At 39.5% G+C, this 26,235-nt stretch overlaps 1 protein-coding gene across 9 annotated transcripts in view; it reads left to right on the top strand.

Moving 5' to 3' along the window:
• Positions 1-2,546: 2,546 nt before the first annotated feature.
• Positions 2,547-26,235, top strand: part of Mef2a (myocyte enhancer factor 2A) — a 121,615-nt gene continuing 97,926 nt past the window's right edge. For 3 of the 9 annotated variants that reach the window (XM_076935587.1, XM_076935581.1, XM_076935576.1), the window contains exon 1: positions 2,554-3,075. The gene's annotated coding sequence lies outside the window, so the exon portion shown is untranslated. Of the gene's footprint in view, positions 3,076-26,235 lie in introns of all 9 variants that reach the window. The other 6 variants (XM_076935601.1, XM_076935606.1, XM_034496438.2 and 3 more) reach the window with 5 other exon arrangements.

The following is a 26,235-nucleotide window of genomic DNA, read 5'->3' as shown; positions in this document are numbered from 1 at the left end:
AGTAAATCATAGCTTTTTTTTCTTTACGGGGTGCCCTCTCTAGAACGGGGGAGGCAGGCAGACAGACAGACAGACAGAAAGACAGACAGACAGACAGGCATAAAGAAAGGCTGTGCTTCTACTCATGAACTAACTTAGAGAAGGGCCGTACTACAAAGTGGTGCCTAATCAGGGATGGACCAGGTAGGAAAGGTTTCCCCTCCAGATGTGGGAACAGACTGATGTGCACAAAGCAGCAGTTGGGGGTTCTGAGTGGGGACAGTTAGGTAACGGGCAGGAAGAGGCTGCCCCGGTGATCAGGGATTCTGTTTCTTTTGCTTCTATACTAAGAGCTAAGGAGAAGGTTCCTTTGCATCCTATCAGTTTTTTAGACTCACTATGGGCATGGCTTCCTCTAAGAAGCCTTTCCTAATGGCCTTCTTCCCTTAGTTACTCCTTGACTGTGCCATGTCACAGGAAGAAGTCCCTTTCAAGGTCACTGGGAAGCTGGATTGTGTTTCAAGCTGCATCATTGATATAACCTGGCAGCCTCTTTGTAGAAAGAAGGGCTGTTCTTCACTCAGGTCCAGTGCCAGAGCAATGCTGAGCCCCTGCAGCCTGGTCACTGTGGCTTTAAGGAGGCAGCCAGAGGAGGAGGACAAAGTGCTGCTCCTCAGTAGTTCCTTTGGAGTCAGCAGCACACAGACGTGCTAGGCAGATGGTCCATGCCAAGCCGAGTGCTGGGAAGTTGCTGGATACTGGACTTCAGGTGCAGGTTTCTGAGATCTGAAGAGACTCCAACACCTTCCCCAAATACTTAACTATAAGTAACAGTTAAGTGTGCTCTGGTAATATATTTTCCAACAGCTGTCTTCTCTTCCTTCCCCTCCTTTCCCCCTATCTCTTTTTAACTTCTTATCACTTTTAATTCTTAGGCAATGACATTGTGATGCAGATGCTGAGAAAAAGGGTTCTTTCTAAAACTGTGGGGTCTTCCCTTGGCTACACTTATGGCCAAGTTCTCTGCCTGGCTTCTAGGGTGACCAAAAGCCTTGGCATTAGGTGATGGGTAGGCAGTCTGGAGTTGAGTGTGTCCCAGGAGTATTGCATACAGAGGGCAGGGATGGGGGAGCTATGAGAGGGTCAAGTGTCTTCGGAAACAATTTGTCCTCCTTGTCCTTCTCTCTCTCTCAGGGTGAAAAGCTGGTGAGGAGTCTTCACTGTCCTTTACCCTCAGTTTTGATGGAAATCATCAAAGCAGCCATTTTCCTGGAGTAGAGCAGTTGAATACAGCTGGTACAGCTTCTGGTGGGTTAAAACTCACACATTCCCACATACCTTGCTGCTTTACACCAGATTTAGTATTTTTTAAAATCCTCCCTGAAGTCTGGGCACAGGCCTTTTTCTTTCAAAGGGTCTGACAGGCTAGAGGGGAAGATAACAGCTCCCCCTGCCACCCCCCAACCCCTGCCATCAAACTCCCCTGAACACTGACTTGAGGCTCTGAGCAGAAGCTCTGGGCTTATTTTCCAGTGTCTGGTATCTGGTATCTCTGTACTGCCTTTGTGTCAGGCTCTCCCCAGCACATTGCCTTGTTGTCCTTGAGGGAGGAAGCCAGCAAGCCTCCAGCTTCCTTTGTAACTTCCCAGTTCCTCTGCACACAGCCTCTGCACATCTGCTCACCCACCCCAAAGACTTGTTTTAAAGTTCTAAACACAGGATTGAGTCTTTCATCTTCAAATGAAAACATACATGTGGGTTTGTGTCCATTGCATGGGTACCTTTGGGTTCAGACACGAGCAATCATATTCTAAGGGCCTCTACAAAGGTAGCAACTTTTAGGGGTAAGGACAAGCAGAGACTCACCCCCAGAGGCCCTCTCTGGACAAAAATCAGTAACTTAACTAAACACAAGTGCTGCCTCAAGGACATCTTTTTCCCATTTAAAAAAAAAAAATCAGTTTATTGAGCTGTTAGGAGTTCAAATCCTCATTGCTCTTCTCAGACGTTGTGTGGCCCTGCCTGGTGAGAGTGGTTCTCAGTTTTCCTTTCTTATCTGTCAAATGGCAACAGAAAGTTAGATGAACTTTACTGGGATGTGAGGATTGAGTGAGATACTGTTTACCGCAAAGCCATACTAGCTAGTATTAATAGCCCAAATAGGCAGGTTGCCTCATTCTCAAGGTGTCTTTGCTTTCCAAGTCCCCACTGGGATTGAGTGGCCAGGGACAGCGTTCAACTGCTGGCCCAGCGGGTCCAGTGACCCAGCAGCTGTCCAGGCCTGGACACAGGTGTGGCCCTGACCACAGTGAGGGCGTGGCGAGCCGAGGTCTGGTCAGGCCCAGCGCGCACGAGGGCGGGGAGCTGGCCTCGGTCCCGAGCACGACACAGGGCGTCTGGGCCGTCCCGCGGTGTCGGGCCTCGGTTGTGATCGCGGACCAAGCGCGGGGACCGATCACGCGCCGCGTCACCGCAGCTGTGGGTCCCGGCTGGTCAAGGAGGCGGCGGGGGTGCGACGCCACCGGCCCGCCACGCCCAGGCCCTCATCAAGTGACCAGTATCCCTTCCAGGAGAACACGGTCCTTCAGAGGGAAGCGCGCTCCAGGCTGCAGCCCCGGCGCCAAGCCGCCGTCATCTCCTTCCTGTGCCGGGTGATCTGTCGCCTCACCCACCCGGAAAAACATAGTCCGCCCCTCATGTCCTTGTGGAACAGCGCTAGCTGTTCAGAAGGCGCGGCTTTCTCTGACTGTTCCCTTGTCTTGCCCATGACAAACCGTTCAGGACCCACCGAGAACAGAAATATACCCTAAAAGGAGAGCCCGAGAGAGAAGAAAGAGAGGAAGCGGAGAGGAAGGGAGAGGCGAGGCCGGCGGAGGGACACCAAGACGTCTTCGCTGTGCGCACGCGCGCCGCGAAGAACGAGTTCCGGTCTGGCCGAGGCCTGACTCCTAAAAATAGCCCCGGTGTGGGGATCCGTGCGCGGATGTCCCGGCGAGTCCCGGGCTGAAGGAGGCGGCTCCGGGCTGCGCGGAGTGCTGTGGCGGGCCGGGCCGGGGCTGCGGCGTGTGCGCGCCCGCCGGCTGTAGCGGAGACTCGGTGAGGGGCTGCGGGCTTCGGGGATGTGGCGGCGGCTGGGAAGGGGGTCGGGCCGCGCTGGTGGGGGGGGGCGCAACGACGGAGGGGCCCCGGCGAGGCCGAGGAGGGGTGCCCGCGGGACTCCGGGGACCGGGGCGAGGCTAGGAGCAGGGCGGCGGGGCCCTCGGGAAATCGGAGGGGCGCGGCCTCGTGCGTTGGGGGCGGGGTGCCCCGGGGTGAGCCCGGGGGGCTGCGGGCGCGGCGGCGGGAGCCTGCGGGGGGCTGTCGTGAGCCGCCTCCCTGAGAGTGCTACCTCTGGGGCCCCCCCGCCGCGCCGCCCCGCTCCTCCCTGAAAGTTGACGGAGTTCCCAGGGGGCCGCGGAGCCACTCGGTCCATTCCTCCAGCGTTGCGAACCTCGGGGGTCTCCCCGCTCGGTAGACCGCCAGTGCGGGGGGGGGGGAGTGTCCGGCCCTGAGGTCGCACTTAAAGTTCCCCCACTTCTGCTTGGGGGGTGGGGTGGGTTCGCTGGGGCGCGAGGTAGAGGTCTGAACTCTCCCGCGGGGATGTCGGTGGTAGGGTGTGTGTCAGGGACTGGCCCGGGGGGTGGCCGGGTTCGAGCACCTGCGGGTGCGGGGAAAGGTCTTGGGAATAGGGGTTGCAGAAGGGACCCGCTCTTTGCTATCGGGTAGATTCTGCCGCTCAAGGGGCGCAGGGTGAGATGGAAACTTTGCTTTTGGGTTCGATGTCATCTGATTTTGGACAGTTGAGGATTAAAGATCAGTGATATTGCAGACAAGTTTGGGAAAGGTGAGCATTTCTGAATTAGCATTTCCTCCTGGGAAAGTGTAACTATCAGATTCCTGCTCACTCGGACCTTAAATAGGTCCCCCAGCTCAGAAGCCTCTGTCATCGTGATCCAGAAGGGAACCGAGTGTAGACTGAATACACCAGTGCGTTAACCTGTATGTTAGTTTACTTTGAAATTGGGATTCCAGAAATTGAAATTAGAAAGACCCGCTGTGATGTGTTGACAACTGTATACATATTTTAAAACTAATATTGTATAACAGTTTTCAAGTTTGTAGCGCAGCACACTGTGTTTCTCTTATGTCTTTCTTGTAACATCCTTTACTGATGACAGTGAGGTTCTCTAAAGCAGTAATTAGGTGTATATTACACAAGAGTACTTTCCCTTTAAGAATCCAGCTGCGTTGTTTTGGCAACTGCTAAGTAGTCTAGTTGTCAGTTTTAAAATCTATGTTACCTTGGCAGTACTTGGACAGTCTGAGGAAAAGGTAAACAAAGTAGTGTTTTTTTTTTTTTTTTTTTTTTTTTTTTTTTTTTTTTTTTAACATACTAAGATGACATTTCTTTTCCTGTGAATTTAGGAAATGAGGATGGAGTAACTATTAATGCTATTATGACATTTGTATATACACTTTCGTCTTGTTTTTTGTATATTTTTGGAGAGCACTGATGATTTTTTCTTGTAAATGGCAACTTTTAGGGAGACATGCTCCCTTAAAGATGATTTAAATTATAGTAAATGTAATATACAAATGGAATGTTTACTGGGACATATCTGCATGTTGTGTAAGACAATAAAATTAGTGTTTGTTGTCGCTTGATTGAGTTGGAATTACTTTTACTTTAACTCTTGTTGGGAAGTTGAGAGGATAATGTTAAAATCTTGAAAGCACTTTGAAAAGCCAAAACTGGCTATTTGCATGCTTACAGACTATATATTAGTAATTCTTGTAAGAAGGTTTCCAAAGATATTTATGTATTAAAACAGTCAGTGTTTGTGAAGAATGGTGACCTCTAAGTTCAACTGTACTTACCCATTTCCTTCAATTCATACTGTTGCTGCACATAAGATCATAGTCTTTCATGAAGGTAAAATTGCACTTAACCTATAAGATTTTAAATTGAAGAATTAGAGAATGATCAAAGAAAGGATAGCTTTCTGAGGCTTAAAAATGATTGTAATGTCAGCGTTTGAATTATACCATGAGAAAAATTTAATTCTCTAAAGTTTTTATGTTTTCATAGCAGGTAAATGACAAAGGGATTTTGTTTTGTTTTTCTTTATTTTGGTTTTGGTAAATGTAATTGGAAGTAAAGTCCTTTAAATGTTTCAAATGCTGATTCTGGTTTTTTTTTTTTTTTTTTAAATTACAGCTTTATATTTGAAGGTGAAGTTTGCTCGTGTAGTTAGATCTTAGTAGATTGTCTTCTGATTTAGGAGGAGTCCACAATCAGATTTGTTTTGGGGAAGTAGCATGTTTGTCAGTCTGTTTGGAAAACCCTCAGTTTTCCTCTTGCATCTTTTAGTCTGTAAGAAGAGGATTCCATTATAATACTCTGATGAAATTATGGATTTTCTGAGGCATTTAAATTTCAAACATTGTGTCTTATATCATCCCCCCCCCCTTTAAAGATAAGCTCAAGGTTCGTAGGAATGTTACAAAGTCTAGCTAAGCTTTTTAACACTGAAGGGGCAGCGGGAATACTGCTTTGTGTATTGAAAATGATCCTATTGCCTTTTCCCAAGATTAAAAAGATTCATAAATGTGGTCTTTATAAATTGAGACATGATTTCTTTTCCAATTTAAGTAGTTAAAGAAGAGTAAATAGGGAAATTGAATGAATTTTTAAGATAGATAATCTCATGAAAGGATTCTGATTTGCAAACCTTGAAGAAAGGCTGTTTGATTTTTTTTGTCAGATCTTGATTTAGATGCTAACTTTACTACTGACAAAATTAATGAAATAACACCAATAAAATGGAAAAGAATTGTGCCACTTGTCCCATGGCAGTAGAATTTAAATGAGATGAGTTCACTGCTTGAGCCTTAATGTACAAGAGTGCATATTACCCCGTCTCCTCCTTCCTTCCTGCTTCCATGGATCTTCTTCTGTGACCGTTGTATGAGAAGTGTGAGAATGCCCTGTGACACAAAGAACTCGGTAGCGGAAAATGCTCATGTGTATTTTGATAAACTATCCCAGTGCCAGTGTCAGTTCACACTCAAGATCATCCGTACTATGTTCACTGGATTAGTTTTCACTGGATTAGTTTACTTTAGTTTTTGATCTGCAATTGTGACTTGCTTCTAGTCTCACTCTCCCCAAATTTTGTTTTGAATTAGATTTGAATGTAAGTAATTTTCTAATTCTTCAGTGAATTAAGTCTTGTATTAGTTATGAGAGCTCTTTTCAAGATGTGTGGTCTTTAACATTTGAAATCAGAAAAAAAGTATTTGTTCAACATACCTGAAATAACTATAGTTGAAATAGCTTTACATTAGTAAGTAATCTATATTTTTTTTCATACTTCATTTGCCTGGTCTGTGAAACTAAATGATTTCATCTGTATTTATTTTATCTGTGTACCAATAATAAGTGCACCCTCTTCCAGTTTACTATAATTAAATAGTGTAAGCTCATTTGTTAATTAGAAAGTATTACATTAGAGCATAGGATCTGTACTGGCATTAATTTAATAAATACTTTTAATTTTTATAGATTTAGCAATATTTGTATTAACCGAATTTAATTGATAAATATTACATTTAATTTTAATGTGGGGGTGTCTTAATAGTAACTAAAGGTAAAATCACAAGTATCTAAGTTTAAAATATTAGGCTGTGTGTGGGGGATGGAATACTATTATTTATATAGTGTTGTATAGTACTAGGTGATTTGCTAACACTAGTTAACACTTGGTGGTGCAGAAGCCAGAGGGCACTTTCTTTTTTCCTTAAAATATTTATGATTATTTTACATATTTGCATACATGTTTGTATATGTATGCCTGATGACTGTGGCAGAGAGCACCTTCCTAACATAGGTGAAAATCAGACATTAATCAATTTGCTAGAAAATATCAGTCAAGGCATATCTTTTCTTAAATGGATCAAACCCAGGGTCTCACTAATGTGAGTCAGGTGCTCTATACCACAGCCATATCCAGCCCTCAAAACAAGCACATCTTTTAATGGCTGTTTCCAATTCATGTTAGTTTTATTTTCTAAGATGAAATACAGACTTTGTGGATTAAAAAAATTCCGTAAAAATTTTATGCTTTGAGAAATGTTTTCAGTAATGGATGGTGAGTTTGTGTTGTATAAGCTGGCCCTTTCCCTTGTTGTGTTGTGACCAACAGCGTGCATATGCACTTTAGACTTGGGTTTGTTTGAGAGATGACTCTTTGAGCAAAAGAACTACTTTCTGTTTGACCTGTTAAGATAACTTGTAATGTGGGCTTACTGAAAACAAGTTACTCTGTCTGGCATTATATAATGCTGTATTTGCCTGTCTCACCTTTGGTCCTTACTCCCAGAAATTTATCTACTATGTAAGGTTAGAGTGTATTTCTAAAATTCAGACCAATATGCCTGTTCTCTCTTTTTAAAAATTTATTTTATGTGTACTTTGGCTGCATATGTATATACATATGTATCCTCAGAGGTTGAAGAGGGTGTTGGATCCTCTGGAATTGGTGTTAAGGATGGTTGTAGGCCACCATGTGGATGCTGGGGATAGGAACAGTTACTCTCCGCAAGAGCAGTACATTTAACCACAGAGCCATCTCTACACCTGTATGCCAGTTGTTTAAAACCAAAACCAGAAACATAAACTTTGAAGGCATGTGAAAGATCAGTAGAGGGGCTGTAAGGCAAGGTTAAGAGATTGCCCTCTAAAATCTGACTGTTAAGTGAAAATAAGCAGTCTATTTAGTGTTCTTTGAGAAGGCCTCTATATGTTTGAGGCTCCTTCATTATGTAAAGTACGAATCATAATATCGACTCCATAGAGTTGTTGAGAGGATTGAGTAAGATGTGTGAGTATAGTAGAATGACTGATTTTATAGCATGCAGTAATTTACTTTGCACTGTTATTTTTCTGCTTCTGTGCCTGCAGTTGTTAGCCAGTGGTTTACCTAATAAGATCCTTCCATTTCAGACTTTCCAGATATACCTCAGCCATTAACCTTTGGTTTCTCTGCCTTAGCCTAGACCAGCTGTGTGCTCTTCACTGAAATAGCCACATGTTTTCAAGGTGATGACTTCTATTTTTTAACTTTCTAGCTTAGAATTCTCCTGAGCTTGCTGTCTACTTAGACATTCATTTAGAACCTTAAACATAATATAGCTGAAATAGAGCCAGATTTTCCTCTTCATTATTCCTTATTCCTTCCCCCTTCCTCCTTTCTTCCACCATCTTGTATTTCTACTGATCTTCCCTATCTTAGTGCATTACTTCATTCAAGCCAGAAATATAATATTCTTGTTTCATTCTCAAATCTAATTCACCCACAACTCCTGTTCTTCATGATTTATTTTCAGTACATCTTTTAGTCTATTGCTTCTTCATTCTAAGTTACTGTCTTTTATGTAATTTACTCCAGTGGATTTCCTGCGAGCTCTTCCACTACCTTCACACCTGGTCCCTCACTTTTGAAACAAACCTAGGCTGGTCTTGAACTTGCCATGTAGCAGAGGATGACTTTGAGTTCCTGATCCTCTAGCTTTCATCCAAGTGTTTGGAACTCAAGGCAGAGTTTGGAGGCAGGTACTGAAATAGAAACTAAGGAGGAATGTTGCTTACTGGCTTGCTGTCTGTCCATGGCTTACCCACCCCGCTTTTTTGCTTATCTTTTTGGCTTTTGAGACATGGTTTCTCTGTGTAACAGTCCTGGGTCTCCTGGAGCTGGATGTGCCTTGAACTCACAGAGATCCTCCTGCCTCTGTTTCCTGAGTGCTGGGATAAAAGGCATGTGCCACCACTACCTGGTCCAGCCTGCCTGCCTGCCTTTTTTTTTTTTTCCTCCCTCCCTCCCTCCTTCCCTCCCTCCCTCCCTCCCTCTCTTTAAATGAAATGTCTGTCTAAGATACATGACTGCTTTGTGTACATGTATACCTGCATGCCAGGATTAGATCTCTTTATAGATGGTTGTGAGACACTATGTAGTCGCTGGGAATTGAACTCAGGACCTCTAAAAGAACAGCCAGTGCTCTTAACTGCTGAGCCATCTCGCCAGCGCCGTTCCCCTGCCCCACAATGTTTTCTTATACAACATTGGAACTCTTGTCCATGAGTGGCAACACCTGTAGTGGGCTGGGCCCTCCTACATTAACAATTTATCAAGAAAATACTTTGCCCATAGAACAGTCTGGTAGAGGTATTTTCTCAATTGAAATTCTTTTCAGTGTCAAATTGACTCTCCCTCCCCCTTCAAAAAAATATCCAATGAGGACGTGTATACATGGATCGTTTCCTTTAAAACACTTTAAATTTGTGTAGTTTGATTTGTTCAGTTATCTCTATATTTGTGGTCTTTCTCCATTATCTGACTATGAACTCCACAAAGGCAGATCGGCCTTGTCAGTCATTAACAGTACACTGCCTGGATGTTGATTATTGGGATGAATGTTTTTCTGTATCTTTGTTCACGTTTTTTTTTCCCCCTCCAGTGATTGAAATGTTCCCTTGCTCATAGACTTACTGAACTACTTATCCTTTAAGTACTAGCTCAAATGTTATCTCGTCTGTGATTCCAGTTTTAATCTCTCTTGATGAGTTTTCTTTCCTGTTCTTGTATGCTTTCCAAAGCCCTGGATACATACATTATTTGCAGAATAAATCTCATTTTGGGGTATTGTAATGGATGCTACTCTCTTCTGCTAGATCAGGAACCAGGTCTCTTATGGTCTGTATCCACTATCCTATTGATAAGGAGTGAGTTCTGAGGAAATGTTGAAGTGAAATTTATTTGGTTGCTCTTATTAACTGAAATAACCAGCAACCCATTTTCTCAACTCAGATTAAAAAATTTTTCTTTTTTGATCATAAACCCAAATATACATTTTCTGTAAGAATTAGCATATTTCATCAGCATTATAAAGGAATTTGAGAGCTTATGGGGATTAGTGGCACTTCCTGGGAATCAGTTTGCTTTCTCATAGGGTGATGGCAGCCCTTCTATCTTAAGGCTGTATTTATTTGTTTGGAAATAATAATGTTATTGTTCTTTACTAATAAACCTTCTTCCTGCTCCCATTCCCTTCATTTTATCCAGCTAATTCACATGCTGTTTCAGAAAGGCTCCTGTTGAACACAGCATTCAAGAAACATACTGTAGTTCGTGTGGCCAGTCTAGGAACCTGCTGGCCATTTGTAACAGTGAAAAATCATCCCACATGACGAACAGCTGACTTAGAGTTGGGCTTTGGAAATTGGGTACTACTTTAGCATACTGTTTGTTTTGATACTGAAGACCTCTTGTTAATGCTGATAGATTTAATTTGATGACATTAATTATGAAAGGGAATGAAGAAGCTAGTTAAGTTTTGTTTTTTTTCTTTCAGATATGGCTTACTTTCCCTAATGTAAAATTTTAGTATTGACAGAAGACTTAAAAAAATGATTTTGGAAAACATTCCAGCTTTGAGAAAGTAAAAGAGTGACACAGTGACTTCCCGTCTACCTCTCACCTATATTGATAAGCTGTCAACATCTGCCACATTTGCTTGGTCACTTTATTTTTTGTCACTCTTTGTGTTTGTAAAGTGACCACAGATTCTAGAAACATTATTACTTTATTCACAGTTCGAAGCTCCCTGATTACATCTTCTGGTGGATTCCAGGGCCTGCATGTTTGTTTGGTTAAGATCAGAAACACAGCTAAGACTTAATGTACAGGCGCCTGTATAGTAATGGCTAGAAATGTACATTGCTAACAAGGAATTGACATAAGAATCATATGTCATTAGCATACACTGTCCTGTGATGTCAGGAGCCTGCTGTGTCCTTTTCCTCTTCTCTTTTTGCCCACCCCCTTTTTTCATCCTTTTCTTTTCATTATTTTTATTATTGAGTTGAAAGTAAGTTATGTACCTTGTGATCCTTTCCTCCTAAATGCTTCACCTAGTATCTCTTAATAACTGGAACACATTCTTCCATAACCACCATATGGTGGGTGTAAGAAATTTAATCTTGATATTATTATATGATACAATTCATATTGAAATACTCTCCAGTTGTGCCATTAATATTTTTTAAGAACATTTTTTTCTTCTGATGTGTTGTATGTAGTTGTCAGTAGCTCTTCCATTGTTTAAATCTGAAACAGTTCTTTAACCATTTTTGGTTGTAACAGTAGTATTAAAGAGGTACAGCCTTTATTTTGGTAGGATTGTCAGTCAAGATTTGTTCTTTTGCCAGGCAGTGGTGGTACATGCCTTTAATCCTGGCACTTGGGAGGCAGGTGGATCTCTGAGTTCGAGGCCAGCCTGGTCTACAGAGTGAGTTCCAGGACAGCCAGGGCTACACAGAGAAACCTTGTCTTGAAAAACAAAACAAAACAAACAAAAAAACCCCCCAAACAAACAAAAAAGATTTGTTCTTTTGCATCTTTGTAATTACATTCAGGTAATGTCCTCTGGCATAATCTCATGGTATGTGATGACATGTGCTTCTGAGGTAGTTGATGCCAGTCTGATGATGCTGGTGCTGGTGCTGTTTACTTGGATTGTTCAGTGGAAACTTTATCTGCCAGTTTTTTTCCAAAACTTTTTATAAAAGATGCCAGTCAGTGTCTCCTTTGTTGTTGAAGCATCTGCTTCAGTTTACCCAAAAATGTTTAGGTAATAGGTTGTAGTGGTCCTTGATGATTCTTGTTTGGGTCAGGTACACATATAGTGATTGCAAATGGTGAGTTTCTATTCCCCTCTTTTTAAAACATTATTTAGTTCTGTTGTAAGTGGATTTTCTTTCTTAGCTGTTTCATTGATACTAATATGAATTCATGGGTTCTTATTTTAATCATATTGGTTATTCTCTATTATTGTTCTTAACTTATTTTGAAAAATGTTTCAAACTAATCACATGTGGTCAGTGTTAACTCTTCGGCTTAACTCATTGTTTTAATGTGTTCTGTTTTATTTTTTGATTACTTCCTTATTTTGTAGAACAATAAGATAGTCTGGGCTAATCTTACGATTTTCTTGGTGCTACTTTAGAATGCCATAACATGATTATTTTTATTAAAAAATTATCTTATGTGTATGAGTGTTTCACCTGCATGTATATCTTTGTATCATTTGAGTGCCTGGTGTCCAAAGGCCAGAAGAGAACCTTGGATTCCCTGGAACTGAAATTAGACAATTGTGCCAGGGCTTCTGATAGAGCAGCCAGTGCTGAGCCATCTCTTCAGCAGCACCTCTCCTCCCTTCCTTTAAGTATAAAGAAACCAAGAACTGGGCAGTAGATAGTTTGTATTGTTTTAAAGCCTTTTTCACTTGTCAAGCTAAGAAATGTTGAGTTTATGTTGGTAGATTGTAATTTGTCTTCACATTCCCAAAACTTGGAAGAAGAAAGTCCCCGTCTCCACCATCAAATCCAGGGGCTTGCGCATACTAGGCCTGCTGTCAATAAAACAAGCTAAATATCCAGCCTTTTAAAATGTTAATCTTAGGAAATGCATGATTCTTTGTACCTGATTCTTCAGTAGTTGTCCTTGTTTTCCAAATTGTGTTTTGAGCTTTATGGCAGTAGGAATCCTATTTCACAAGTCTTCATATGCTCAACAAGAGTGTTTTATAATACTTTGAAAATGGTGGTTAGACATGTGTTTATAGTATATAGTATCCAAATGGTTCATTGTTGTCTCTCATATCAAAATTAATTCTCTGTTGTTTGTTATGTTTTAATTTTGTGGAATCTGTTCTTTTAAGTGAGTTGGTAACTTACATATTTGGATTTAAACTTTATTATAGAATAAATGATAAACTAAATTTTTTCACTTTTAAATATCTAATTGTGATTAAAATACATAATCTTTTTTCTTTTTTTTTCTTTTTCCACTTTTTTATTGGATATTTTATTTACATTTCAGATGCCATCTCCTTTCTCCATTCCCCCCCCATTCCATACCCCCTTTTCCTTTATGCTTTTATACAATTTTTAAAATGTTAACCAACGGTTTTATACGTTTGGTAATGCTCATTATCAATCAGAAGTGTAACCTAATACCCAACCTAGATATAGCAACTATCTTTGACTGGCAGGGACATGTGAACATCTGCCTCCATGTCTGGCCCCCGCTCTCTCTTTCTCTCTCATCATCTAGCTCCTCCTCTCCTCCTCCTCCTCTTCTTACTCCTCCCACCTTAGCTCCTCCTACATAATCATCCTTCCTGTTAAAATAAGACTTTTCTCTCAAAAATACAGTTAGAGCATAACTATACCAATTTATGTCAGTAAGGTGCAAGATAGACCTAATACCCAGTCCATCATTTTGTTGACTAAGCAGAACCTCTGTCATCTCTCCTAAATAAAAGACTTGGTTCTGAACCTGGCTTTTTTTTTTTTTTTCTTGGCTTTAGAATGAATGTCATTTGAAAACCATCCTCTCAAATCTTTTCTCTTAAAGTAAATAGCAAAGATTGGCTATGAGACTATAAGTTTTCAACCCCATCAGAAATCCAAAATGACTGAGTTAACTGAAATTATGGGAAGCACAAAGCATAGCTTCTAAAACATAGCCAATTTATAGAGACCGCTGAACACCTAGACAGTCCCTATACTACAGAACGTTGGAGCATCCAATCTTCAGCCTTCTGGCCCAGGATCATCTGACAGACCTAGTGATGCAGAATTATTAAGGGCTGATTACTCTGTCTTGGCAGATATAATCAGTTGACTACTCTGCAAGTGTGTCCTTTTCTGGACAGTGATTTGTCTGTAGATGGAAAGAGGCAATTCTTGCCTAGTGGCTGACTCACCACAATTGGAATAACTCCAAAGATGCTCAATTTCTTCTTAGAATCCAAGACAGGAAGTTGTCAGGAGCAGACAGGTCTCTAATCAAAATGAACATTAATACAGAAATGTTTGTAACGTCAATTCTGTGGATTTCTGATGTTTTGAAAACCAACTATTTATGTAAGGTAATCTGGACTGTTGTCTGTTAACTCCTCTCAGCTACTTCTAAAGAAAATATAGAAAACACCCTAACAATAAACTCAAAGCCATGAATTTGCTATAGGCCCTTAACTCACAGGCTAACCATCCCAAATAAGTTAAAAAAGTTAAAGAATGACTGGGTCTAAGCCTTGTATTCCTAAATGTGTTATACAGGCGCAATGCCTATGATAGTAACAATATTCATCTCACTTTTATATTAATAAGAAGCTTGTACCAATGAAAACCTTAAATTTGAAATCAAAATAAATTTTGTACCATTTAAGAAATTATAACTTCAGCTTAATAACAATTATACATATTTCTACCAGTAGGTTATGGCTATGCAATAAATCCTAGCTAATCCTCCCTGTTCCACAAAAACCACTACTTTTCCCTAGAAAGACAGCCCAATATTAACCACCTCAGTTCCCAAGCCCAGGGAATAGGGGCGCCGACTCTTCATTAACTTCTTCAAGCTGATTATGGGTGTTGAGATATTAGAAGAGGGGTTGGGGGAAGAGTAAATTGATAAACCTCTGACACTGTATCTTCACTGCATCCAGCTGGAATTCCAGGACATCAGAGGTTTGAGCAGGTCTGCTCAGCTCACTGATGAGTAGATACACTGAGGCTGTGTATTCTGCAATATACAATTCTCAAACAAATTTTAGTATCAAGATAATTGTTTGTTTGAATTCTGGAATCTAGTCTTCTGGCGGCCTGTCTCTGTCATGTCTAATCCATATAATTCTGGGAGTTTCTATGAGGGTGTGCTCCCACCATCCTCCCATTGTTGCCTTCCTGCTCTCAAATTTCCCAACATCAGGGAATCCAAACTTTCGGGCACCTAGGCCCTCCACTTCCACTGATGCCTAACCCCTTACCCCATTCCCCCCCTCCAATTACTATGAGGGTGTGCTCCCACCATATTCTCATTCCTGCCTCCCTGCTCTTGAAATTCCCCAACACTAGGGAATCCAAACTTTCAGGTACCAAGGCTGTCCACTTCCACTGATGCCTGGCAAGGCCACCCTCAACTACCTATACAGGTGAAGCCATGAGTTCCCCCCTCTCCCCTTTGTGTTCTCGGGCTGGAGATTTTAGAATGGCTACTCCAGCTTGTTTCTTAGGACCATTTGCTTGAAAAATTGTTTTCCAGCCTTTTACGCTAAGGTAGAGTCTGTCTTTGCACTGAGGTGAGTTTCCTGTATGCAGCAAAATGCTGGGTCCCGTTTATGTATCCAGTCCATTAGCCTATGTCTTTTAGTTGGGGAACTGAGTCCATTGATGTTAAGAGATATTAAGGAACAGTGATTGTTGTCTCCTGTTATTTTTGTTATTAGAGGTGAAGTTATCTTTGTGAGGCTATCTTCTTTTGGATTTGTTGGAAGAGGGTCACTTTCTTGCTCTTTCTAGGGTATAATTTCCCTCTTTGTATTGGAGCTTTCCTGCTAATATCCTTTGTAATGCTGGGTTTGTGAAAAGATATTGTGTAAATTTGGTTTTGTCATGGAATATCTTGATTTCTCCATCTATGGTAATTGAGAGTTTTGCTGGGTATAGTAGCCTGGGCTGGCATTTGTTCTCTTAGGGTCTGTATGACATCTGTCCAGCATCTTCTAGCTTTTATGGTATCTGGTGTAATTCTGATAGGTCTGCCTTTATATGTTACTTGGCCTTTCTCCCTTATTGCATTTAATATTCTTTCTTTGTTTTGTGCACTTGGTGTTTTGATTATTATGTGACGGGAGGTATTTCTTTTCTGGTCTAATCTATTTGGTGTTCTATAGGCTTCTTGTATGTTTATGGGCATCTCTTTCTTTAGGGAAGTTTTCTTCTATAATTTTGTTGAAGATATTTATTGGCCTTTTAAGTTGGGAATCTTCACTCTCATCTATACCTATTATCCTTAGGTTTGGTCTCCTCACTGTGTCCTGGATTTCCTGGATATTTTGTGTTAAGAACTTTTTGCATTTTGCGTTTTCTTTGACAGTTCTGTCAATATTTTCTATGGCATCTTCTGCACCTGAGATTCTCTCTTCTGTCTCTTGTATTCTGTTGGTGATGCTTGCGTCTGTGACTCCTGATTTCTTTCCTAGGTTTTCTATCTCCAGCGTAGTCTCTCTTTGTGATTTCTTGATTGTTTCTACTTCCATTTTTATGTCCTGGATGGTTTTGTTCAATTCTTTCACCTGTTTGGTTGTGTTCTCTTGTAATTCTTTAAGGGATTTTTGTGTTTCCTCTTTAAGGGCTTCTACCTGTTTACCTGTGTTCTCCTCAAATTCTAAGATACTGCCCGGATTAGAGTTCCTGGGAGCCCTGCTTCCTCTGGGTTCTGTGTGATTGGGGGCAGAGCTGCCGTCTTGGATCTGCTCAGTTCCTGAGCCCAGACTGGAAGGAACCATAAAATACATAATCTTGACATTGGTGCTTTATAATGTTTTGTTCTTTACCAAATGGTAATTTTTATGGGCATCATTTTAATTATAAAATGAGGTGACATTTAAAACTTTATTAATTTTGTTACATGTTGTATATCTAATTAACATTTTTTTTTTATTTTTATGGAAGTAAAATGAAGTGCCACATGTTTCGGGCTAAGAATGCTCTTGAGTTAGGAATCATAAAGATAGACCTTTTTTTCTAACTACTTTGTTACTTTGGTTCTCAGTACCTTATTTGTTTCATTGGGTGAAGTGCTGGGGAATACATGTGAACAAAGCTTGACTTTTTTAGCTTGAGAGTGTTGGAGATAATGTGTTTGTAATCCACTTTGGTTGGTTGATTTTGATGTTTTTAATGTGTGCAGTGAAGCCTGCAATATTTAGCCTCAAGGAATTGATAACTGAATTGAAGTCTAATTGATACATCTTCAGCACAACTCCTGCTCTAAGGCTGAGGAAACGTCTAAGAAGAGTGGGCAGCAAGTTTGTAAGAGTCCAAGAATAGGAATTTCACTGTGCCATTGTGTCTCCAAGAAGTAACAGGGAAGGTAAACATGATACCTTAGCAACATGGCTGTCTAAACAAGACCCAAAGAAGTACAAAACACAAGGACCCACCCATTATAAATCTTCTAAATAAATGAAGATAGACCATCTTTTAAGAAAAATAATACAAAAAATGTGAGGGTCAGGAGCTCAGATTGCTTTAAAGAAGCAAAATGGAAGTGGAAGAGAGGACATGCACAAATAGTAGTGGAGGATCAGGTTAAATAGGGACCAGATTATGGAAAACCTTAAACTTTGTTAAGTAAGGTATTTGTATTTTATCCAATGAAAATTGAAACATCTTAAGCTTGGGAAGAAATTAGTCAAAAGGGTAATGCTTGTGGGGGACTGGTCTAGAGCTCTATTGCAGTATGTATAAAGCTCTAGGTTTGATTCCCAGCATTGGAGGGTGGGGGTGATGGTGACATGAAGTGATGGCTTTCTATCAGGAGGTATGTTTTGTATCTGGAGAATATAATGTCATTGTCTTATTACTGATGTTAATCTGTTTCCTTAATTAAGGAGGTGTTTGCTGTCTTCTCTATGAAGTCAGAGTTTTTCTTCTTTATAATTGATATATATCTTCAGGGAAATTTTTTTTGAGGATCTGGTAATTTCCGGTATCTCTTTACACTCATCCATTTATTTTAGCATCTATCAGTGGGACTTACAGCATTTTTTACCACTGTAGAATTTACCTAGTGGTGATTTTGTAGTTTCTTTGACCCTTAACTATATATTAATTGACAGTCTTCTGTAATGAAGAGGTGGTCCTTCACTTCCATGTTGATTCATTTTTATCAGTAAAGACTCAAAGATGTCCATGTTATTTTGTAGGTCATAGTTGATGTTACTATAGATCATGTTGCTCAGATTGTTCTGGTTTGACCACTAGGAAGCTCGTCCCCTGCTCCTGTGTCCTTCTGACCTACCCCCCTATCATTTTTGAACCTTTCTTACAAGAAACTCAGGATCATTATTTCTGTCTGTCTGTCCGTCTGTCTGTCCATCCATCCATATATCCATACATTTATACATACATACATCTCTCCATCTCAACTCTAGAATCATCTTTTCTAGAGAGCCTTGACTTCTTGTTTAAGAGGACAGCATTAACCTAGATCATGCCAGACAGTGGTGGCTCTCACTTTTTTCCCCAGCACCCAGTAGGCAGAAACAGGTGGATCTCTGAGTTTGAGGCCATCCTGGTCTACAGAAGACAGTCAGGGCTCTTACATAGAGAAACCCTACCTCAAAAAGAAAAACAAAAGATATGTGGTGAACTGTTGTATCTCTGTTGAGTTAGAGATATCTTGCTGTTTTTGTGAACTGTTGTATGTCTGTTGAGTTAGTTAGATAGCTTGCTGTTTGTGCCAACTATTGTACGTCTGTTGAGTTGGAGATTGCTTGCTGTTTGTGTGAACTGTTGTATGTCTGTTAAGTTGGAGATAGCTTGCTGTTTGTGTGAACTGATGTATGTCTGTTGAGTTGGAGATAGCTTGCTATTTGTACTGCATTTCTGTAATGATTTGTATCTTTCCTCTGTTTTCAGCCTAAATTTAGCTATCACTTTATTTCTTTGTGTATTTTATCTATTTGTTTTTAATTTTAGAGTTCTGATTCAGGGTGGCTTTCTTGCTTATCTCAGTTCTCTTTCAGGTAATGGCTTAATCCCTTTTTCCTTCTCTGAGGTGATTGTTTTGGGTTGAAAAGGTATTCCCCATTTGATATATATCAATCTCTGTTTTCTCTTTTTTCTGGACTTTAAATTTTTTCATGTTTTGCCGGGCAGTGGTGGCGCACGCCTTTAATCCCAGCACTTGGGAGGCAGAGGCAGGCAGATTTCTGAGTTCGAGGCCAGCCTGGTCTACAGAGTGAGTTTCAGGACAGCCAGGGATACACAGAGAAACCCTGTCTTGAAAAACAAAACAAAACAAAAAAAATTCATGTTTTGAGGGAATATACAGTGCTTATAGGTAAATAATTTCCTCTACTGTAAGTGTGGACTGTTTTGTTAATTTTAAGTAATTAAATATTTTTTGTCTGTTTTAATGGTTGGAGAAGGGTTAAAGAATCCCAGGTTTATGATTCTCTTTTTCTTTTACAACAATACATTTTCCCATTTTCTATTTTGTTTTAAAATATCATTGTTGCCAATGATATTTTTCTCTCTACATTTTTGCCCTGTTCCTATGGGAGCTATGTTTCAGAGTTTTCTTTTACCTGGCACTTAGATTTCTTAAGTTACTCCTGTTTCTTCATGACACCAGGATTTTGGAATTCTTCCATATGTGTTCTAATCTGCCCAGACATTCTCCCAATACTTAAAAGATTTATAGTGCCTTTTGTGTTTTTGATGTTCTTTCAGAATGGCTCTTAGGCTCCTTTGCTAGCCTCTTTTCTACAAAGCCACGTGTTAGCAATATGTAGCAGCTCCAGAAATCAAGTGTAAGGTTTTGGTTGCACAGACTTTGTTCACAGATGTTCTGCAGTAACATCATTCTTTGTCTTCAGGTTATAGTGTGTGGTTTTTCTTTCCATTAAAAACAGTTAAGTGGAATATTTTAGAGTAAGTTAAAGCGCCACAATTGCACTCTGAAATCTTTACTTCAAGTAGGGCATCAATTGACTTAATCTGTCAGTTGCTATAAAGCTTTTAGTTAGGGAGAGACTATGGCTGTCACCTTTCACTGATGAGCTAGCTAGTGGCTCTAGAATGTTTTGGAGTAGAAATAAACAAATGAACACTAAATATTCTTGCCTCTTTCTCATAGCATGTACATGCTAGTTCTGGATTATTATTAGAATCATAATGCTTTTTTTCCTGAAAAGCAGTGTTGTTAATTTAAAGGCTTATGTCCATTAATATAAATTGAGAATGCCTTGCTTTTACTAAAATGTGAGTTATAGGGCTTACTCTATCAGCCATGGGTTCCACATGGTACTTTTTATTCTGATAGCAATCTTTTCTGTGGCATTTTCTGAAAAGGTAACTTGTGATGTTAATCCTTGAAGATCAAGTTATACTGTTCCTTCCACCTTTTTTTGTTTGTTTGTTTCAGTTTTATGGTCTTGAGCATTGTATGTTGTTTCTAATTTATAACATGAATTAAAACCTTGCTGTAATGACTATTTAAGAGTTCTCCACCTAGCTTTTGAATACTATTTAAATGTAATAAGTATGAATCCCTAATGACCATATACTTGTCATTGGAACGTCATAGCTTTCATTTCTTTTTCATAGTTTCCGTATTAAGCAGGCCTTATGTCTATGCACTGAACAGGCATTCTTGTGTGATGTGCTTATCATTTCTTCTACAGTTTGCGCACAGTCTTTGTGGACTGTTTGGACATGTGATACATGGAGGAGAATCCAGCTCCAGTGCCTAGTTCCAGATCCATGTTACTGGAAAAAGCACATCTTGGATTTATTTCTTCCTTACTGTTCATTTGCAAAAATTAATACTTTTTATTGAGCCCCTGCCCCAAACTTATTTTACTTTGGCTGAAATCTGAAGCTCCCCAAGGTAATTTATTTTGATTTTGTTCTCTGAACCCTATCTCCTTTTATGGGTTCTATTCTTTACCCCTTTCTGTGTTGACTTAGAATAGGAACATATATGAGGTAGTTCTTTGCTACTAGGAGGTAGTGGGAAGGATAATGTCTATTAATTATCGTGATTTATTGATAAATGTCATGTAATTTTTAGACATAGTGATAGACCACAGAGTTCAGGAAGGAGGTGTGTGCAGGTCATGGGGGATGCTTCATGATGCATGGTATCTGAGCTAGAGAGAAATTGTTTTAAAAATTAAACATGCATAAAGGCATTTTGCATAGAAAGATTTTGAGTAAAAGAATTGAAAGACTAAAACAGTCAGAGGTGTACAGAGTACATGTTTTGACTAGAAATAAAAAAAGCTTAAGGTAGTCAAAGCTTGAGACCAGACTGTAGGTGTTCACACGAAGGCCTGGATTTTGAGTATTGGACTTTGTTCTTAGGGTGAAGAAATTAAATTGGAAGTGGTTGAGTCTTCTTTAATATGCTCATAATGAATAAAGACAGTAACGCTTGTCCTTTTGTATCAGTAGAGCCTTGTTTCTTAATGAATCAGTGTTTAGGGCTGCTTTTTACACAGCAGAGTGCTAGGTTCATTTTTTGTTTGATAGTAATAGATATATGTATCATTGAAGTATAACGCATAGGCAAGGACCCTTTTTTTTTTCATTCTTCCCTCTATTCTACCATCTTCTTGATCTCTTTACCTTAGAACACACTTTATTAGGTAGTACTTTCTTTAATTTTTTAAATATTTTTTTGAGATGAGTGGCTTTCATGATAAGTTAGTTGTACATCATGAGTGTTCTTTGTTGGTAGCCTAAACTTTTGAAAGTTTTAAATGAAATCAAATAATACATACTCTTGTAGGGGCTAATTACTTGCATGTCATTTGCCAGTGTGTTGGGCCACATTCATAATTCTCCTGGTATTTATTGAAGTTACAGATCAGACTTCTACAAGTACCTGCCTCTTCCCACCCTCATCGGATTACTTTTCTGATTTATCCATGTTTATTGTCTATAAGTTATACATTCCAGTTTGTGTAGGTTTTGTTTTCTACATTCACTTTTGGTAGATATTTTTGTTGTTTCAAGTTTGAAGCTGAATTATGAATAAAACCTGAACATTTGAACAAGTTTTAAATATACATGCTTTTGCTTTCTTGGGAAAATGCCATGAAATAGGATTCCTGGTCACACAACTGGTTTGCAGTATAATTGTGTGGTTTAACCATCTCACCAGTATGTGTGAAAGTTCTGGCTTCTCCATCATTTTCACCAACATGTGTTGTCAGTCTTTAAAGCTGAACCACTTTAGTGAGTATCTCTGCATCATGCTATAACTTAAAATTGCATATCCTTAGTGACTAATACTATTTTACATTTTTCATTTACTTACTGGCTATTCATGTTTTTGGTGAAATGTCTCAAATCATTTGCCTATTTTAAATTGGTTTCTTTGTGTTTTTATATAAGAGATCTTTATAGTTTCACGATAGACTAGGCTTGGCACACACCTGTAATCCCAGTGCTCTGGAGGCTGAGTTAGATGGATTGCCAACTCAAGGCAAGCTTGGGCCACATAGTGAGTCCCTAACACATAACAAACAAGAAAGTCAAACAAGAAGCAAGAACAGTTTCTGATAAGAAGCCTTTTTTTTTTTTTTTTTTTTTTGAGTTGTCTATGTTATGGTTTTTTTTTTTTTTTTTTTTAATGATTTTTTTCAAAGAGCAGGTTTGAATTTTGGTTTATTTATCTTTGTCAGTGTTTTCATTTAGAGTATCTGGTTTTTGTACATTATTTGACAAACCTACATCTTTTAACAGAATTAAAAAAAATTAAGATGTGTGAAATATATATCCTTTTTACTTTAATTTATCCTTACACACACGCACACACATGTACACACATGAGTGCGCAACCTGCAGTAGTTGGTTCTCTCTACCTTATTGGACTCATGTTGTCAGGCTTGGCAGCAGCTATCACACTGACCTCTAGTTAGTAGAATTTTTGTTCTGTGTTTATTTTGGAAGTATTATTGTCTACCTTTTATATATAAGCCTATGATTCGTTTTGAGTCAATGTTTATAAACGACAATGTTGTTGTCTGTGTGTTTGTCCAAGGATCATTTGTTGCTGAGACTTTTCCTTTCCTAGTACCTTTGTTGAATATCATGTGTATGTGTGTGTGTGTGTGTGTGTAAATTCTACATTTACTGTTTTACACTGAATTGTGTGTGTTTAATTACAAGAGCATGCTGTATTACACTGTCCTAAAATCAGGTAGAGTAGGTCCACCTATCTTTGTTTATTCGTAAAATTGTTTTAGTGGTTGTGTTGTTTTTAACTTTGACCTAGGAACTGGCAAAAACAACACAGGAGAGGAAGGATTTGTTTTAGGTCAGGGTTTTTGTTCCAGTGGTGTGGAAAGTGTGGTGGCCAGAGTGACTCGTAGCTGTGGTGTTAAGACTATGAGGCTGCTTGTCTACTTATGGGGAGATCAGGCTCACTTGCTCCCTTTAAGCCTTTTCAAATGTTCCATGACCTCCTAAGACAGTGCTGCCAGCTGGGGGCCAAGTGTTACATACAATACAGGAGCCTGTGGAGGACATACTGCATTCAAACCATGGCATTTGTTTTACCAGTTTTGAATTGCCATGTCAGTTGTTGAGACAAGGTCTCTCTTAGTCCCCTTTAATGCCCTAAGCTCATGGAAATTCTCTTGCTGCTTCTCAAATGCTGTGTGTACTACCATGTTCAGCTTCCTTTCAGTTTTGGTTTTGTTTTGCTTTGTTTTGTTTTGTCCCCCACCGCCCCAGAGACAGGGTTTCTTGCTGTAGCCTTTGCTTTCCTGGAATTCACACTCTAGACCATGCTGGTCTTGAACTCACAGATTCTCCTACCTCTGCCTCCTGAGTGCTGGGATTAGAGACATGCATTATCACTGCCCCACTCAGGTCAGTTTTTATAAGCATGTTTGTTGGGATTTTGATTGCAACTGTGTTGAATCGTTGGCAATTTGGGGAAAATCAGTGTCATAACAGTTTTGAGAATTCAGATGAATGAGCATGACATCTCCATTATTTTAGAACTAACTTAGTTTCTTTTACTGCTTCTTATCATGTTAGTCTTACACATGTTGTTAAATTTCTCTCTAAATACGGTTTTGAGCCCAAATAAATGACATTTAAAATTTTTAAATTTGGGCCTGGAAAGATGGCTCAGAGGATTAAGAGCATACTTTTTTTTTTAATTGGATATTTTATTTACATTTCAGATGCCATCCGCTTTCCCCCTTTCCCCTCCCTAGAAAACTCCTATCCCATGCCCCCCATTTCCTTTTTGCTTTTATACAATTTTTTAAAAATGTTAATCAAAGGCTTTATAAGTTTGGTAATGCTCAATCAGAAGTATAACCCAATACCCAACCTAGATATATCAACTATCTTTGACTGGTGGAGACACGTGAACATCTGCCTCCATGTCCGTCTCCCCCCCCCCCCCCCCCATATGTTGTTTTTGTAGACAATCCAAGTTTGGGTTCCTAGCATCTATACTGGGTGGCTTACAGACACTGGTAACTCCAGCTTCAATGTTCTGTCCTTCACTGGCACCTTTGCTTTCTTGCACAAACCTACAGGCAGACACATATATATAATTAAAAATAATTAAATCTTAAACAGTTTTATATGTACATAAACAATAAACATAAATAATACAAAATTTTAAAAATTTAAATTTGTATTTGCCGTTATTAGTATATAAAATGCAATTCGTTTAGGGCTTATGTCCTACTCTTGCAAGACTCACCTTTTAGCTTTAGTCACTTTGTCATACTCTGAGCAGTTTCTGTATATGTTGTCATGTTAGGTGTGTACAGAAGCTATTTCACAGTCTGGGTGCGGTTTTCTTGCACTAATTGCATTGGTTAGGACACCCACAAAATGGTGACTAGAAATGACGAGTGGGCATTACTGCTTTTTTTTGCTAATCTTAAAGAGGGAGGTCCATCAGGGATGGTAAGTTGTAGGTTTTCTGTAGGTGCCCTTTGTGGATTGAAGAAGTTACCACTACATCTCTAGTTGCTGAGATTTCCACTCCTTCCTTTATGAGTGGGTGTTTTATTGTGAATACATAGCTTTCAGTACATTCATTAAAATTAAGTGAATGCATAGTTTTCCTAGAATTTTTTTTTTTAATTTTTTCCCTAGAATGTTAATATAGTGAGTTACATTTTTTTTTGACTATTGAACCAACCTTGTTTTCTTGAGACAAACCTCAGTTGTATTATGTTCCTTTTTCATATATTGATAGATTTGGCTTGATAATTTTGTAAAAAGCCTTTGCATATGTATGCACTAGTAATATTAGTATATAGTTTCTTTTCTTGTGTCCCTTTCCTTCATTTTTATTTGAGGGGTATTTGTGTTGGTCTTCAATAGATTAAAGAGCCATTTCCATTTCCTCTTTTTTTTTTTCCCTGAAAGAGGTTGTATAATACTGACATTAAATCTGTAGGCATACGTTTTTTACAACCTACTTTTAATAAGGGTTCAACCTCTCCTCTAGCCCACCACCCAGCAGAGGTAGTGGAAAAGAAGAGTTATTAGGATATGGGCGAAGTGGACCTGTTCAGTAATAGTTCTTTAGGGGTGAGCTCGATCTTTTCTCTCAACAGTTCAGTCCCGTAGTGAACATCCAATATGACTCAGCAGCTGCTGTCTGGTCCTCTAGGCAGGCAGCATCAGGCATGAACCAGCAGCTGTAGTTCAAAATCCTGAAGGAACTACAGGGCTCGCCAACTGGCCTGAGGCGAGGCCATAGAAGTGACAAACTGCCGCAGGAACCTCACAAAAAGTTCTTGGGCGAGTTTCTTTCAATGGTGCATCACAGGTTGAACTCACAATGCTAATTGTTGCTAGTGAAGAATAGGGAGGTGGAGCAAACCAGACTAATGCTTAGTGCTCATCTCCCACTGTTTGTGGGGTCATATTTATATTCCTTCAACACGGGTCCTTTCATGTGTTTGCTATGTCAAAACATCCTTTCACCTATGTCTGCTCCAGCAAAACATCCTTTCACCTGTGTCTGCTTTGGGAAAACATTCACATGCTTGCTTTAATAATACATCCTTTTACCTGTGTGCCCTAGCAAACCATTGTTTGACATAACTAACTTTACAAAGAAGTTTCTACTTCAGAAATCTTTAGATGTTTACATAATTCACTAATCAATTTACTGGGCCCATTTGGATCTGGAATTTTCTCTGTAGTAAATACAGAGCCTTTTGATTATGATTTTAATTTTTTTTTTTATTAGACTTGGGGTTAATATATAGTTTGTTTGCTATGATAATCTGTATGTTTCAAGGAATTTTCTCTGCTTCATTTAAGTTGTCAAATTTACTGGCACCAAGTTGTCCTTAGTATATGTTTCGTGTTTGAAGAATTTGCAGCAATATGCTTTTTTTTAAAAAAAAAAAATAGTAGTTTGTTTTCTTCTTTTTCTTAACTAGGCTAGCTAGGAGTTCTCAAAGAACTAGTCACCTTTGTTTTAGTGATTTGACATTTATTTCTTTATGTACATATATGTCTTTACGTACTCGAGCAGTTTTTACTGTTATTTCCTTAGTTCTGCTTTAACATATTGTTTTTCT

Source organism: Arvicanthis niloticus, chromosome 1 (assembly GCF_011762505.2).
Source record: "Arvicanthis niloticus isolate mArvNil1 chromosome 1, mArvNil1.pat.X, whole genome shotgun sequence".
Lineage (NCBI taxonomy): Eukaryota > Metazoa > Chordata > Mammalia > Rodentia > Muridae > Arvicanthis > Arvicanthis niloticus.
The sequence above is the reverse complement of the archived record's forward strand: the minus strand, read 5'-3'. Positions and strand labels throughout refer to the sequence as shown.